Raw genomic sequence first — 15,980 nt, forward strand, 5'->3', positions numbered from 1 at the left:
AAAAACTCTTCTCATTTAATTTCTCCTTTTTCAGTTCTATTGTAGTTTGTACAGGTTTCTGCTTGCCTGGAAAGTTGTACCTGAAATCTTAGCTGTCCCTACAGGTAGTGTGGGTCTTGGACTATTTATGCATTCCCAATGTATATAAACCCTACATTTACATCTGACCTAATTATTCATAGTATCATGGGGTAGAGAAATTGGAGGGGAGGGAAAGTCATAGTCTCCTGTCTACTTTTTCCAATAACTCTGTTTGTTGCCATGTATTCCTACTTGTCTAGTTTTAAGTGGCTCTTTCATGTGGTCAGTATATAACCTGATTTAATGAGTTTCACTTTTTGGAAAGTTTTAAGAGGTTTTCCTGATAAAAAGCTCGACTTTTCCTTTCTCACTTTTTCTCTTTACCTATTTTTTGCATTCTCCAAAATATGGTTTCTAGTATTACACTTAAACTCTTCCAGTGTTTTTGTAGGTATCCTTTATATGCTGCTGTCTCTTAGCCAAGATAGTCATGTTTCATTCTTTTACTGCTTCTTTACATGTCAATCATTTAATCCCAAATCCTTTCTGTAGTTGTTTATAATGTCCCTGTGACACGTAAATTATTTTTGTGTATGGAAAGACTGCTGTACTGGCGATACAAACAAGCCCCTCAGCTTGTTTACTATCATTATACTGAAAGACCAGTGTCAGTTTAAGAGCTGTGCAATAGGGCTCTGTGTTTTCAGTATCTGAAAATTGTGGCCCTGAGCTTATATTATTTTTATGTCAAAACTTCCCTGAGTTCCCTTGGATTTTTATGTCTGTAAAGGAGGCTTACTTTGCCTTTACTGTTGGAGCTTACATATATTACAGGGCCAGAAGAGACTGCTCTGATCCTTCTCATAATCCCCTCATTTAATATATTCAAGGATCACACTTGCTGACCATAGTGTTGTATTGGAATGCTACATTCACTTGAGTAGCTATCAGGAGCTCAAATCTTCTTTAAGTGCTGCTTCCAAAGTACACTCCCCCTCCTCTCAGTATGGTCCCTGCCTCATTTTATTTGTAGATGGATGAACCTACAGGTGGCTATATTGAATTAAACATTGTGTTTTCCATGTTCCTTCCCAAGTGATCCAAATTCAGTGGCAACATGATCTCATCATTATCTTGTGTTAGCCCAAATTTTGTTTCAGTGCCATATTTTACTGCTAGGCTTCTTTGTATTTTTTTCCCAGTAACGTTAACAGTTTGTGCAAAAACCTATTGCAAAAACCATACTTTGGGTTACGCTGACACTTTATTACATGCTTCCTAGTTCGGCTGTTCCTTCATAAGTGTAATATAAATTTGGCATCAGCTTTGGTGCCAACAATGTAGTGGTAGTGTGCCCCCAGAGGCTGGCACTCCCTTTTCTTCACAATCAGATACTGGGAATCACCAGCCCAGTGCAATGGAGGTGCTACTTACCACCACTGCTCCACCCAGCTGCCCCAGCACAACACCCACTGACCTTTCTCTGGCTACCCAGGACACCCATTTGCCAGTGCTCTTTTGCAGAAATTTGGTTTCGTCCAGTCCTCTGGAATTTCCATTGTATTTTAAAACATCTCAATATGTGAGCATAAACACTTCATCCAAACCTTTTGTACAGAGTTTGGATGCAAGTTTTCCATACCTGTTTTTGGTTTTGTTTTTCAAAAATGGCTTGTTTTAGTAGCTGTTTAACCTCCCCTTGTCTTTTTGGGGGTTTTTTGGTGATTTTGTGTGTGTGTGTGTGTGTGTGTGTGTGTGTGTGAAATGGAAAGTATTTCCTTGTGATAAAGGAGAAATTTGTCTCTGGCTTTTTCTTAGTTATAAGATGAAGTTATACTGCATATTTCTGGGGTTTGTGTGTTACTAACAATAACTAACTTTTTTGTCTGGGTCTGGAATGCCTCTGTTACTGGGATTCCTTTGACTCTTAGCACTCTTAGAAATCTTACTGTCCTTGAACTCTCCATGCCACTGATTTATTTTGTGTCTTTTTGTCGTGGAAATTTCTATAAACCTGACTTGTAATTTAGTTTCCTACCTATCAACTTCCTACGTATTTACAGTGGAATTTGTGCACTTTATTTTGAATGTTAAGAAGAAAGAAAACTTTTTAGGCAAAATTCTTTAATGCTGTTTTTCTTAACCTTCTAACTGAAGGTTCCCTTCACTGCCAGCTTCCTCTGCCCATGAGGAACAATTCTGACAACATTCATTTGTGTGGAGTAAGCTTATTAATCTCTGGCACCACATCTTCTCCTTCCCCCCCTTTCCTTCCCCCCCTTTCCTTCCCCCCCTTTCCTTCCCCCCCTTTCCTTCCCCCCCTTTCCTTCCCCCCCTTTCCTTCCCCCCCTTTCCTTCCCCCCCTTTCCTTCCCCCCCTTTCCTTCCCCCCCTTTCCTTCCCCCCCTTTCCTTCCCCCCCTTTCCTTCCCCCCCTTTCCTTCCCCCCCTTTCCTTCCCCCCCTTTCCTCCCTCCCCCTATTCCTAGTGAACTTGAACATCAGATAACAAATAGACCACTAAGTGGGATCACTCCTGGTTTTGGTGCTTTTTTTTCTCCTTGTTTGAGCTTCATTATTTCTCCTAACTTCTTGTCAGCATGAGCATCAGTAAGGAGATAGGCACAGCAGGAAGCAGGGGTTGTGCCATAGGGATTATGCTCCAGGGGATGCTGCATGCTGTTTTCCAATATGATTAATCAGGTGAAATGCACAGAGCTTTATAGTCTGAAGAAATCTGTTTTGAAAGGAGGTCTGTTTGGTTACGACTGAGTTTGGAAGCTGAGGATTTCCCCTTCCTCCACAGGAAGAGATTTCAACAATTAAAGGACAAGGGGGAAATACTTATAAGTAATACTAAGGCATGAAAGTGGGAAAGGTAGGCAGGCTCAGCAATCAGGCTTTAATTTTTATGCTGCAGATCTGGGGAGGGGGGGAGTATGGTAGGGCTTTTGTAGCTTAAGGCAAATACAGACTGCAAATTGCCCTGGGCAGAGCTCTAGTGTTGGTAGTGATGGAGGACTTGGCTTTTGGAAGGCAGTAGCATCACCCGCAAGCCCCACTGTACCCAGAAACCTGCCGGCCAAATGTGGCCACGGGGAGTCATGGTCACGGTGTGCAGGAGGAGAGGTGCATCGGTCCCACTCCATATGAGAAGTCCCCAGCATAGGGTTGAGGTTGGTTCGTTAGTTGGTTTTCAAAGGTGATGAGCGTGAGTAAAACAAACTGTGGCACTGTGATGACATGGGGCTTACAAAACACACACCATGGCAGCAGTGGCTGTCCCTCCTGTGGATTAGGATTTCATTTATGTAGTTAGGCAGCATAGTCTAGTGGCACTTTGCAGGGCTGAAGTAACTTCCTGGAGAAATCAAAACACTGGGAAGCCATGTTGGGAAATAGGGCATCAAGAGGCCCTGTAGGAGATGCAGACATGCCTGCCTCCAGTTGTCTTTCTGCTATTATGATCTTGGAGGGTCTCTGTGCAAGAAGAGCCCATGCTGGGGTCAGGATATGCTGTGATTTACCTGGGAAGTGCCTGTGGTGTTTTCATTCCCAGTGCCACTGCACAACAGCGTAGGCTATCCTGGGAGCCATCCACCAGAAAGGTTTGTTATTAAACACAATTTAATTGATTCTTTATTTGAAGGACTGGAATAAGGGCATTTCCAAGAGTCAGGAACAGCTCAACAAGAAGGATTAGTAGTGTCCTATCATTATTTGTTTTATCATATGTGGAAGTGAAAAATAAAAATTCTTGCATGTGGCCCAGTTTAATTTTAGGTCAGAGAAAGCTCTATATCCTTCCAATTTGGCTATTTTAATTGTATTATGAAAATACCCTGCAGGTTTGGCCACTTTATGACCAGATCAACTTTATTATAAAGTATGTCATTCATTTAAGGATTTTTTTTTTTTAAAGGGAGAAATATGGAAATGAACAGCTCTGCTTTCTTTAGCTCTCTAAAGTACAAAACCATTTTTATTTTAAATTTGTAAAAAGAATTCTTTCTCTCGTATGGGACCCTCTCTGCCAAACCAGGCACCTCAGCACAGTTACAGACATAAACCTATAAACCTTTCCAAATGATTCTAGGTAGCTTGAAATGAGGTCATGTGGGTGCCATGTCTTTCATTATAGAACTTTGTAGGAAAAATACTGATGGGAAAGAAAAAATCTTCTTCTGTTTTGAGAGGAAATGCCTTTATATATATACTGACAAGAGTAGAAGGGGCCAATGAGAAAATAGAAATTATTAATAGTTTTTAATAAGTATTTACATGTATTTTAGCAGGACTGTACAAATATAAACCAAGTTGCTTTGCCACCTGCAAATAAATCGTCTGGCTTTATTTTTAATACCTATGGGTAGATAGCACAGGGAATATTGCTGCTTATGTGTATCCTAATACATGGAAATATTTTCATTGCTGTGTTCATTTGAAAACTGTAATTGTGCTGGAAAAAAAATTATTGGGCAGACTGAGGTAGCACATGTATGCTTATTTCTAACATGCCTAAAACTTTTGGGATCCTGGTTCCTAAACAGACCAGTGTACCTGCTGGATTCTGTTTGGTTTTCTTGGGGTTTTGTTTGTTTATTAATAGGGGACTGGAAGGTGTATTGGATGTAAACCATCAATGCAAGTAGCTCTTCAGCGAACTTTTCCATTAGTTTGTCAAAAAAGTTCATGGTTTTGTAGTGGTATGATTTTTAAAAGATTTGGCTCTGTTCAGTGATTAATGTGAAACAGCTGGTCCTGTCTTACCTTTGTCTTCTAAGGTTCTTATCAGTGGGGAAGTGACAGTAAATCATGGTATCAACTCAGTGCAATTAGAAGTTCTTTGTCAAGATTTATACACCTACTCACAGACTTTCTGTGCAAAGAGGACCTTGTCTCTCAGTGATACCTGCAAGAGATTTCCAAAAGTGAAGCAGCCTTCAGTGCACTAGAAAGCTCAGTTGGGAAGCAGGTAATGGTCCAGCAATACTGACTTAAAAACTGCTGAATCTGCTCCCGTCATAGCAAACTGCTGGGTAATACATTAGCCGATGTGGTCTTCACTAACCATGTAGTGCTGTTTTTTTCTTTTTTTGTGAGAGAGGTCCTATGTATATACAATCATGAGCATGAAACTGTGTCCGCAGAACCAACAGAGAAGTCTGCACCGTTGGGTCCAGCAGAACTTGGATCTGGTCATCAGAGGCTGCTGGTGTCAGCTAATAGTATGCATGCAAGGAACAAAATTGTGCCTACATGATTGGTTCGATAGTTTGTTTCAAGTGCAACTCACAAGTGGTTCTGAGGCAAGCAGTAGGACAATGGTAAAGCAAATAATACATCAAGATATACAAATACTAAGACTGATGTAAGTGTTCCCAAGTCTCAATGGCTGCATTTGTGGTTATTTGACGCTGACATAGAGGACGATGTACAGTCAGACCAGAATACTTGGACAATTACATTGGGCAAGTCAAGTCGTTTTGAGAAGTCATTCTGTCTAAGTCATCCTGAAGGCTTCATGATTAAAATATGAATCAAGACACAAGTCTCCAAATGTTCTAGATAGCACTTGGGAGGGAGAATTAGCATATACATTCTGTATGGGAAATGGAAAATGTAGTTATTTAAATCAGGCATAAACAATGTTCTGGGTGGCTTCAGTTTTGCAGAAGTATCATGCCTGGGATTTTGTATTTCATCTTAGGTCATAAGGCAACTCCTCACCTAGTGGAGATCAAAAGTGTTCCACTGTGATCAGTAGAAGGATCACAGATTTCACCAGCTCATGATGTCAGCTTGAACACCTACTGAGGAGATGGTTTGGCCCACCACTGTTTGAAACAGACATGGGTAAATACATTTTTCAAAAGTGCCTTTTATTTGCACAAGTGAGAGATGGGTGTTTTGAGTTCTTTCCAATTATAGGTCTAAAGTGTAAAAGCCCCTGCGTTACCATTTCTGATTTTGACTTTTCCATTCACAAGAGAAAGTCTGAGCTCTCTGAGGATATGCTAACACATGGAGACCAATTATTTGCTCTCGTTTTAGCTGTACAGGCTATCAAAAAGTAAAATAACACAACACACCCTGGCTTCAAGGCATGTGAAGTAAAACATGTGCCCAGTACTTTATACACAAAGTGAAGAAAATGTTTCACGAGAAAGGCAGTACTTTAGTATTTGACACTGGTAAATAAACATTGTGGTAACTTTGACCAAAAAAGACTGTATTTTTTCAGTCACATGTGATGAATATTATTCTTTTATGAGACTGTTTCACTAACACTGCACCACATATGATACTCCAGAATAATTAGCCAGTGAGGCGTATTTTAAGTGAGATGAAGGAAGGGCAGCATGACAGTGTAAATACCCGAGCTTGTAAGTGTGCTGTGTGTGTTCTGTACAATGGCTATTTCTGAGGTCCAAGGCCAGCAGTCCTCGCTGTGAGCAGAGTACTCTGCGTGCTGGAGGACTTGGAGGCAAAACTGCTGTCTCCTAAGATTGCTACAGGTGTCTGAGAGGAGGGCTGGGGCAAGTGCATTACACAAAGGTGGAACAAGACTTTCCTCTGTTCCTGGAAACTTCTCTGCCCCACCTCCATCAGGGCTTGGGGAAACTTAAAGGTCCAGGGTGAGAACCCAGAGGGGTTTGCCAAGAACTAGGCAGGCCTGCAGTTGAGATGGATCAATAGCCTACACCAGTGACTATGAACTGGTACTTGGACATTGGAAGTAGGATGGCTAATCAGAGATTCTAGCCACCAGGAAGCTGCAGAAACATGTACCTGTGTTGCGACATCAATGTAATAGGCACAAGACTGGGTTGGAGTATCTAGACAAACTGCTGTCACCTCTGCAGCTCCCTTTGATGTGCAGAGAATTAAATGCCTGTCATTCAGCAGGGTTTTCAAGCAGCCTTATCATGAAGTGCAGCTCTAATGCTAGACCAGGGTCGTTCTCCTTTCCTGGGCTCCCTGTTCTCCCTCTCCCTCCTCCTCTTCTCTCCCTACTTCCTGTGCAAGGTCTGGCAATGAGATGGTGCAGCTGCTGGCAGCTCCAGTGGCTGGGGAGGAAAGATTTGGGGCTTCACCTTTGAAAGCCCAGGACTGTAATTCAGAAGAACCTTCTTTTCTCCCTTGCTTGAAGCCAACCAGCTTATTCTATTCAGAGAAAATTATATTGTATTTTTTAATTGAAAAAATCTTTGCTGACCAAATGGGTTTGCCGGTGTTCTGCTAGCTCCAGTAACACCACCATGTGGAAAGCGATCAGCCCTGGAGTTCCAATAATATGTGGAGCTGTAGCTTTGCTTTGCAAGCGGACAGGGTTGTAATAGTGTCTGCTGAAACTGTTCCTGCCAAAACAAACACCAGGAGAAATCTCTTTTCCGTGTACCAAAGTCTCACTTTAGCATTTGCTAGGGAACACATTTTACTTTTCCGGTCTTATCTTCTGCCTGTGTCAGACAAATATGGCACTGCAGATAGGTAACTATCAGTCAACATCTTGGTACTGGAGGTCTGCCTGACAAGTTGTGGGCTGCAATCATCTATGCAGTTTTCTCTGTATGTTTGGGGAGGGCTTTACTCTTTCGTTTCAGCGCTTTTATAAGAGCTCAGGGCTGGGGCCTGCATTTTTCTGCAGTAAGCTCACAAAGCTGGATTCCCCTCGGACTTGCAAACCTTGGCCACATTCATATTTTACATGAGCCACTGCGCAGCTGATTATTCTGGTGTTTATTTTTCTTGATTTGAAATAATTCTTATTTCCTTCTGAGGAAACTTTGCCTGTTAATGACTGCTAGCTGTAACATGCTGGCAACTATCCTCAGGTCTTCTCCCATGCCTCCGTCTCACCTCATCCATCACCTCCAGACATGAGGTCAGAGGTTGCCGTTAAGTGGGGGAAAAATCATGCTTTTGAGGAATTGAATTGTTTTGCTTAAAAAATTTGTCCTGAGGTTAGCTATTCAAGCCTCCTTGGCTCAAGTGGTCTTCTCTCCCATAGGAACAGAGATCCCAAATTTCCCAGCGGTGAGGTCATAGCTTTGGGCATACTGATACCAAAAGCACATGCTATATCATACTGACTGACAATAATTAGGAGATGCTCTGTGCAGTTGTGTCACTGTATTTATCCTTGTGTCTTTGGGGTGGGGAGGTGTGTGTGTATCTCTGTGTGTAGTTACAAATGTCTGTGAAAGTGAGATGAAGAATCTGCATCCAGATCTGTCCCTCGCTGCTACATGGGTTTGCCCCTCCAAAGCTGTACCCAGAGCCTGGATCCCAGGAGGAACTGGAGAGGTTCTTCCCCCCACCAAGACAGGGGAGTAGCTGGGAGCAACACCAAGCTAACAGTAGGTTTCAGATGTATGAGAAAGACTTTTCCCATAAATTGAAGCAGGCTCAGGCTGTTTTGGAGATTCACATGTGGTTAGAAGTGTTGGCAGGCAACATCTAGGATGCAATGAAAAAATGCAGACTTATGATATTTGCATTTCAGTCTTGTGGAGCAAAGTTTGATTGCTTTTGACTAAAGCTGACCTGTTTTGCTGGTTTGACTAGGCTAGCTGGCCTTCTCAACTTCTGGGTTATCATCAGCCTCAGGAAGTGGAAAATAACATGAGTGTACACCATATTTAGCTGTTTAATTTATCAGTCATTCCCAGGAAATGCTGTCATCCATGCAGACGGGTAAGTATAGCATGGAAGCATGGATTTAGGCCATGGTGTCTTAATTTCCCCCAGATCTTTTACTTTATTGGGAACAGGAAATTCCCTGAGTTACTTTTCAATCATAAATAATATAAAATTTCAAAATGCTTTATTGAGTTCCAAACTCAAAGTACCATTCTCATTTGACTATGCAATTTGTAGCTGAAGCTTACTTGTGAGCCCACCAGCCCTAGGTTTCAAGGAATTTACCTTTAGGAAAAGCTCCCAGTCTTTCTAGGAGATAGAGAGAGCATTTTACATCCATGCAAAACACCAGATTATATGGGATGCTAACCAGCAACCTTTGCCTGAGTAGCCATCACTCCTAAGTGATGAATGGTCACTTCGCTTTGATTTGACTTGCCAATTAAGACCTTGGTGACTATCCTATATTATTTGAGAATATACACATGAGCCTTCTTGAAACATAAGGGACTCCTGTGTTGTCTCCAAGTCTTTGATAAGAATTCAAATTTACCATCCACTACTGTAATGGAAAAAAACACTTGTAATGCCTGATAGGATAATAGAAATCCTGCCATGATCTGGTATTATTTAATCGGACTGTGAAGACAAGTCCTCCATTCCCATTTCTGCCTTCTCTCTCTAGTTCTTCATGTGGTATATGTAGTAATTCTTTTTTCTTCTCCATTTGCAGCTAGATGAAATGTTTCTTGATCACTGCTAAGCTGCTCGTGTCCAACATAGGTAATTATTTATATTTAATATTATTTGTTTTCACCTAAATATTGGAAGACAATCTGAATCAAACTAGACATTGCCACCTAAATATCAAATACACATCAAACTTTCTACCTCCTGTAGTCTGCTCACATCATGAAATGCTTTCTTTTGTCATAAGTCATGCCGCTCTCTCTGATGGCTTGGTGCTTGATTTATGAAAATCCACATAGTTCTAAAGTGTTACAAAGGAGACATCATGTCAATAGCTACGTGCAACGCAACAAACACTTGGAAGTCAAACATGTACTAACAGATGACATATACAGGTGTTGAACACTCAGCAGATGGTGGCCAGCTTCTGATTCCACTGAAGTTTTTGGTTTTTTTTCACTAAAATTGGAATTTAACACAAATAATCTTTTAAATTTTCAAAGGAATGGAAGGTTTTCTCAAGTTGAAATGCAGGTAACAGAGAACAGGCTGATAATATTTATACAAGCTGTCAAGTTAAAGGAATTTTTTATCTAGAATTATTTTTTTTTAATGTGCTGGGCAATTTTTGCCTACCTTTGGGTTGACAGAGTGGCCTGGAGAAGGTGAAGAAGGTCTATTAGGTTTTCCATGGATAATCAGTTGCAGAAATATTTTTAAACGAAACAGATCCCTTCAGGATATGAGGTGGAAATTACAATACATTATTTTTGTTGACTGGAATTACCTCTTTAATTACCTCTTTAATATGGCTTCTTAAAAGAAAAGTTTGAAGAAGCACTCTGTGTTATTGGAAATCTCATGATTGCATGAGGAGAATGCTGGAGTATTCCTATGGTACTTTGATATCATCCTAGTAAATGATCCAAGTGTTGAAATTCAGTGTGGAATGGTGGCTTTTTCAAAACCTTACCATGTGTTTCAGCCCTCCTGGCAAGCACAGCATTATCTGATGGTGTGTTGCTTGCTAAGGAATGGAAAAAGACAAGAGAAAAGAGAATGTGGGCTTTGTATGAGCTATGGTATTTGAACTAAAGCTGTAGCTGAATAGAAGCTTGCCTATAAGTTTACAAACATACAATTAAGAGCCTTACTGTTGTCTAAATCCTTTTCCTTGCCTTATAATTTAATGGTAAAAAGCATTACTGTTATTTTTGGACTTTCATAATAGATCTAGTAGCCACAGAGAGAGCTGAATGTCGTTCAATTATTTGTGAAACAAGTTATGCCCCTCTGCAAACTTCACTGTGTAATTTGCACTGGCTTTGCAGTTTACAAGAATGCACACACTGGTTTAAATACTCCCCTCTCCCTGGAATTAGAAGATGAAGTGGCAGAACTGCCATGCAAGTGGCTATGATTTTAGTGCAACAGTTGCAGCTCATTTTATCTCCCAAAGTCAGAAATAATTTGTCACAACAGTCTTCCATTTCAATCAGCAGTCTGTGCCTGTAATGAATAAAACATGGCTGTCAGAATTAAAAGGAATAGAGTTACGGTAACACACTCTGAGCACTGTTGAGTGCGATTCAATAAAATTATGGATTTCTCCCCATTTATGACTTGCGGTTCATTTTGTTTAACAAATACAGTAGTCAGTTTTTTGTTACACTGGTTGTCTACCCAAAGCAGACAGCCTTTGAATAGTCCCCCTTGACATTTTCATTTGGTTTCTGTGTGTTTGCATGCTGGTTTTATATGTATTTTCCTGGTTGCACAGTATAGATACCATTCAGCAGCACAGCCACAGTTGCCACTGGACAGCTTCATCATTTCTGCTTATGTCTGCATTTGCCTCAGCCTCACCCAGCTGAAAAATGCATTCTGTTCCTCCAAATGACGGTGTTTGGAAATCTGGCCAGGGCTTTCTACAGTGCCAGGCAAATCTCGAAGCTGACCCTGAAAACTTGCTGTCATCAGTTCGTATCAGATGGAAACAGATCAGCTTTGCCCTAATTAATTGTTCTACACAATGGTGGTGAGATTTAAGAAGATATACGCAACCACTTTGAGTTGATCATACTAGTATCAATTCAGTTGAGCATGAAAGGGGAAGGCTCATCTGGAACAAAATGGTGTCCATTAAGACCAGTAAAGTGAAGTTTTTATGCCAAAGGAAATTACCTCACAGTAGGTAAATTTCTGCCTCATTCCATGGGAGGGTGCAACAGGGTGATGGTGTGCCCTTCCAGTCTCTGGTACAGGGCTGGCTCTCGTCCCTGTGAGGTTCCCAGCTAACCTGGGGGAGTAAGGCTGTGCTGGAGAAAAGACCCTTTCTACTCCTCACACCCTGGTATCCTTGCAAACTCATCTGGACAAATGCAATGGAGATGTTATGACTTGGATCCTGCACCAGGGTTCATGGGTTACAGGGATAAACCTGTCCTGAGGAGGACACTGATCCTCCAGAGCTTCAAATCTGTCCATTAGCTTTGCTTTCTTCCTACCTCACTCCTCACTGCTCAGCTGCGTACGAGTGCCTCCAGGATCCCAGCTTCTGGGCCTCTGCCTGGATTCCTGTGCCTTAGAAAAGTCCGTGTAGGGAGCCAAAGCCTCTGCTAAAAATCATCTTCCCTGTGGATCTGCTTGCTGTGAAGGACTGTGTAGAATGCATGCTGTGACAATATTTATGAAAGAGTATTAAACAAGTGAAAAGTAAAGGCATGAATGCCTGTTTGCATATGTGTAGGAAAGAAAGAAGGCGTTGGTGTTGGCATCCCTCATTTGAAGTATTGCCATGGCCTGTGTTCAGCTGATGCTCTGCAATGCCTTCCCGTTGACCTGAAGCACTAATGCCAGCTGAATATCTAGCCCAGCTCTCAAACCATTTTTTTTGTGTTTCCGCTACCAGTGCATAAAAAAACCTTCCTGTAAATGGTGGCACCAGCACACAGCATAGTGGGCATATGGGCAGTCCAGTTTTCAGCACGCATCGGTACACACTGTTGACAACTGCATCACATGTGGAAAAGGGGGCTGAAAGAGAGAGGCAAAGAGGTTTCTCAGACACAGAATAGAACTTTCTGGTGTTTTGCCTTCTCCCCTTGTTTAGTTTCCATTTGCTGTCAAGGAAAGTGCTGACATTACTCCAGGAGGACTTGTTTCCAGTTGTGCCTGTGCTGATCGACAAGATTGAAGCAGGTCAGCTAAGCTTTATCATGTCCTTCAACAGTGTCTGTAATGAGGCAGGGGGAACACACTGGGAATTCAAGGAGCAGAGGTTTTTATCTGTCTCTTTGATGCTTGATTGGCAGTAATACAGGAAAATAAAAAGCTATATAAACAGAAAGTACTAGGGTGGTTATACCACACCTTAATGCTACTTTGTGCTTGTGCTACAGATTTGCATGAGGCACTTACAGCATTAAAAAGAAAACAAACATGGAGGGGAGCATTTATAACATGCTTCATTTTCTATGAAAGCAAATAGTAAGCAGGCAAAACCATTGCTGACAGGATTAAAAACATGCTGGTAGCATCATCTGAGTTGCTTTGAAATGCCTGGGGAATCAGGCATATAAAATGGAACGTGTCATCTTGGGTCCTCTTTAGGTCTGCTTCTCCCTTTCAGACTAATTGTGCTCGGGACAGCCAGCCAGACCTGCTATGGCTTTTTGGACTGTTAGTCTGTCTGCTCTCTCTTTTTCTTCTAGGTGCTGATGCTTGGTGTGGTTCCCTCTGTTTTTTTACTTATTTCTGAGGACTTAATACACACCTACAGAAGAACAGGGCAGCCCTGAAAACAAAAGTGTGTGGTATTTGTTTTTCAGGGTTACAAGCATTGCTTTCTGCATTGTGGGTGTGGGTGGCATCACTATTTGCACAGGTCCTTTGACTTTTTTTTATATACTTAATTATCCATCCTCCCTTTGTGAATCTACAGGGGAAAACTGTTTCGTGGTTTGTGGTATAAAAGAAAAATGGTGTAGGAGTCCTACAGTACTGGTTTGATATATACTAGAAAGGTTTTAGTTTTATTAGGGATCTTAAATAGGGATCCTGTGAGTCGTCTATTTTATATCTTTCTTTTTTACGTACAGATAGTGTGAATACCACTGAAATAAATTTTGAAAAAAAACCCCAACAGCTATGCTGTGGTTAATTTTCCTCCCCACTATATCTGTATGACCATGGATAAATGGGTTTGTCACTTGTTTTAAAAAAAATCTGCAGAATTCAAGGAGAGAATGGTAGGGGAAATAATTTTCAGGGGACTTTTCACTTTAAGCCTGGGCATGTGTATAGAAAATGCTGTGTAATGTAATCACTGTATCTTAAAATACTCAGTAATCAGTAGTTGGAGCAGAGAACATAGCTCAAATGCTCTTCAAATGCAAGCAGAGGAATAGCTAAAAACCAGCATGCTCCATTACAATCACATTTAGGAAAATGCTTTTCCATGTGTGGCTCACCATGTTCTTAAAATAGAGGACGCATGACTTCCTAACATTTCCTCTCACAGTTGGGACAAGCACCTGGCTGTGGGTAACCGTGGAGAAGGGAAGGTAACGTAGATGGAAAAAGGAGAACACTGTGGAGACATGCCAGATGCAATGACCTTATTTACTTTTTTTCTCCAATTTCTTTCTTTGGGCTACAGCCACCTCTTGCAATCTGCTGCTAAGGGACTCAGAACAGCAACAGCAGGAAATTCCTCCAGGCTTTCCTCTTGCTGTGGTTGCTGGTGCTCCTTCTTACCCAGAGACTGGTGCTGTGCACCAGCTCTGTGCTCCCAGGTAGTGGTGGACTAAAAAGAAGCATTGCCACATGGAGAAAGCTTTCATGTGGAGCAGCCCTCTATCTGGGTGACATCAGTTGCCAACTAAGGGTCACTGCAGTTTGTTACTCATTACATTGGCTCCCCGTGAAATATGAAGTTGTAGTCAATGTGTCAGTGTTAATCTCCAGGATTGTCAGGACTTGGCAGAGCCGGCCGAGGCAGTGCCTGCCTCCTGGGAGTGATGTCCTGGAACAGCTGCTTTCCCCAGAAACTATGAAGATGTCACTTTTGAGGTTGATGGTGGAAGTGAGGGGAAGACGGGGGCTTTTGTGGCTTTCAAGATGTCCTGGCTCCCAAGTGGGAAGGTTGGAAAGGCTGGGACCTCACAATGCATGGCGCAGCATGGACCCCCTGGCTCATGGACACAGCCCACCATAAGAAGGGGCCTGATGGAGACAGAGGTGAAAGGAAGAGTGGTGTAGAGAATTCAAGAAAAGGAAGGGAATTTAAATATTTGTGAAAGATGGGTATCCTATGTAGCCAGTTTGGAAGAGAAGTTTCTACATTTTATGTTACTGCATTGTATTTTGGTATTTACAAAAGGATCTGGTTTTCAAAAGTGCTAAAAGCTCTGGTTTGATACAATGATGTCAAACCTTCAAAGTTTAACATCAGGCACACCCTTTGGAAAAGCTCAGTTTTGCTCTTAATTGTGTGGCTCAACCAGTGTCAGAAAACACTCTTTGGAGCAGTTTGTATCTTCGGAGGCATTCAGCTACTCTCGGTTCTTTTTTATTAGTAGGTGGATTCAGGGAAGAAATTCTCAAGTTAGTGGAGTCAGGGCTCAGCTTTCATTTGTTTTCCTTATGCACTATTCTTCCACTGACAGAAAATGCTTGTTGCTATGTGAAGACCTATTGCACAGAAATTTGAGCTTTGTCCTGTTAAGAGTTGGAAAGCTGATGCATTGCAGATACATCATCGAACCAAGTGTGTTACTGAAGAGTTAAACCCTTGTTTTGTGTGCTTCAGCTGAAAAAAAGGACCAAGTGGCTTTTATTAATAATATGGATTTAATTATGGATCTGAGAGTTGGGAAAAAAGTAATAAAGGAAAATATTTTGGATGAAAACCAAATGCACCTAAAAAGTTTTTACATTGTTAAGATCCTGAGGGAAAACAGAGACATGAGATATCATCATGGGGAGAGACGCTTGTGGCAAGTCAGGAACAAATATGGAAACACATACGTAAAATATCTGTTAGACATGAAGTAAATGTGTCTCCATTGTGAGTAGGTATTTGAGCTCAAGGCAAGGACTGTCTCTTACTTTGTTTTTGACCATGAGCAAAAATTATGGGGACCTGATTTACCATTTCCAGGTGGGGTCTTAAAGACAGCTCTAATGTAAGTAATGAGTAATATTAATAACTCCTGAATGTGAATCTGCAGCCCTTGGTCACAGGAGAAGCATTCCTGACTTCTGAGAAGGTTTGTTGGCCATCTGTGGACAATCTAGACATCTGGTTGTGCTCCAAGAAGATCAAGTAGAAAACCAGGTCCCCTGTTCTGCATTTAATTACTGCTAAGAAGTTGAGTGCATTGTGATGCAACCTTTGCAAATGCCACTGGTGATTAGGCTATTGCAATACTATTTAAATATTGCAATATGATGCTCCATCTTAGATTTAACTGGGAAGTACCAATGCAGGATTTGGCAGCTTGGTTTTGGGTTTGCTTCTAGGATGCATTTCTTGAGGAGCTTGTGATGTAAATGCTTAGCTGTTCATTCTGCAAGTTACTGGGTAGAGTTTTCCTTTTAAATAGCCTGAGACCTATCTCTTG

At 41.5% G+C, this 15,980-nt stretch overlaps 1 long non-coding RNA gene across 4 annotated transcripts in view; it reads left to right on the top strand.

Annotated features, from left to right (window-relative positions):
* The window catches only part of LOC130143028 (uncharacterized), a 53,415-nt gene that overhangs the window by 15,549 nt on the left and 21,886 nt on the right, over nt 1-15,980 (top strand). For all 4 annotated transcript variants that reach the window (XR_008819613.1, XR_008819612.1, XR_008819614.1 and 1 more), the window contains one exon: nt 9,398-9,447. This is a non-coding gene — a long non-coding RNA (uncharacterized LOC130143028). The remainder of the gene's footprint in view (nt 1-9,397; nt 9,448-15,980) is intronic.

The sequence above is a fragment of the Falco biarmicus genome, chromosome Z, assembly GCF_023638135.1.
Source record: "Falco biarmicus isolate bFalBia1 chromosome Z, bFalBia1.pri, whole genome shotgun sequence".
In the NCBI taxonomy this organism is placed as follows: Eukaryota; Metazoa; Chordata; class Aves; order Falconiformes; family Falconidae; genus Falco; species Falco biarmicus.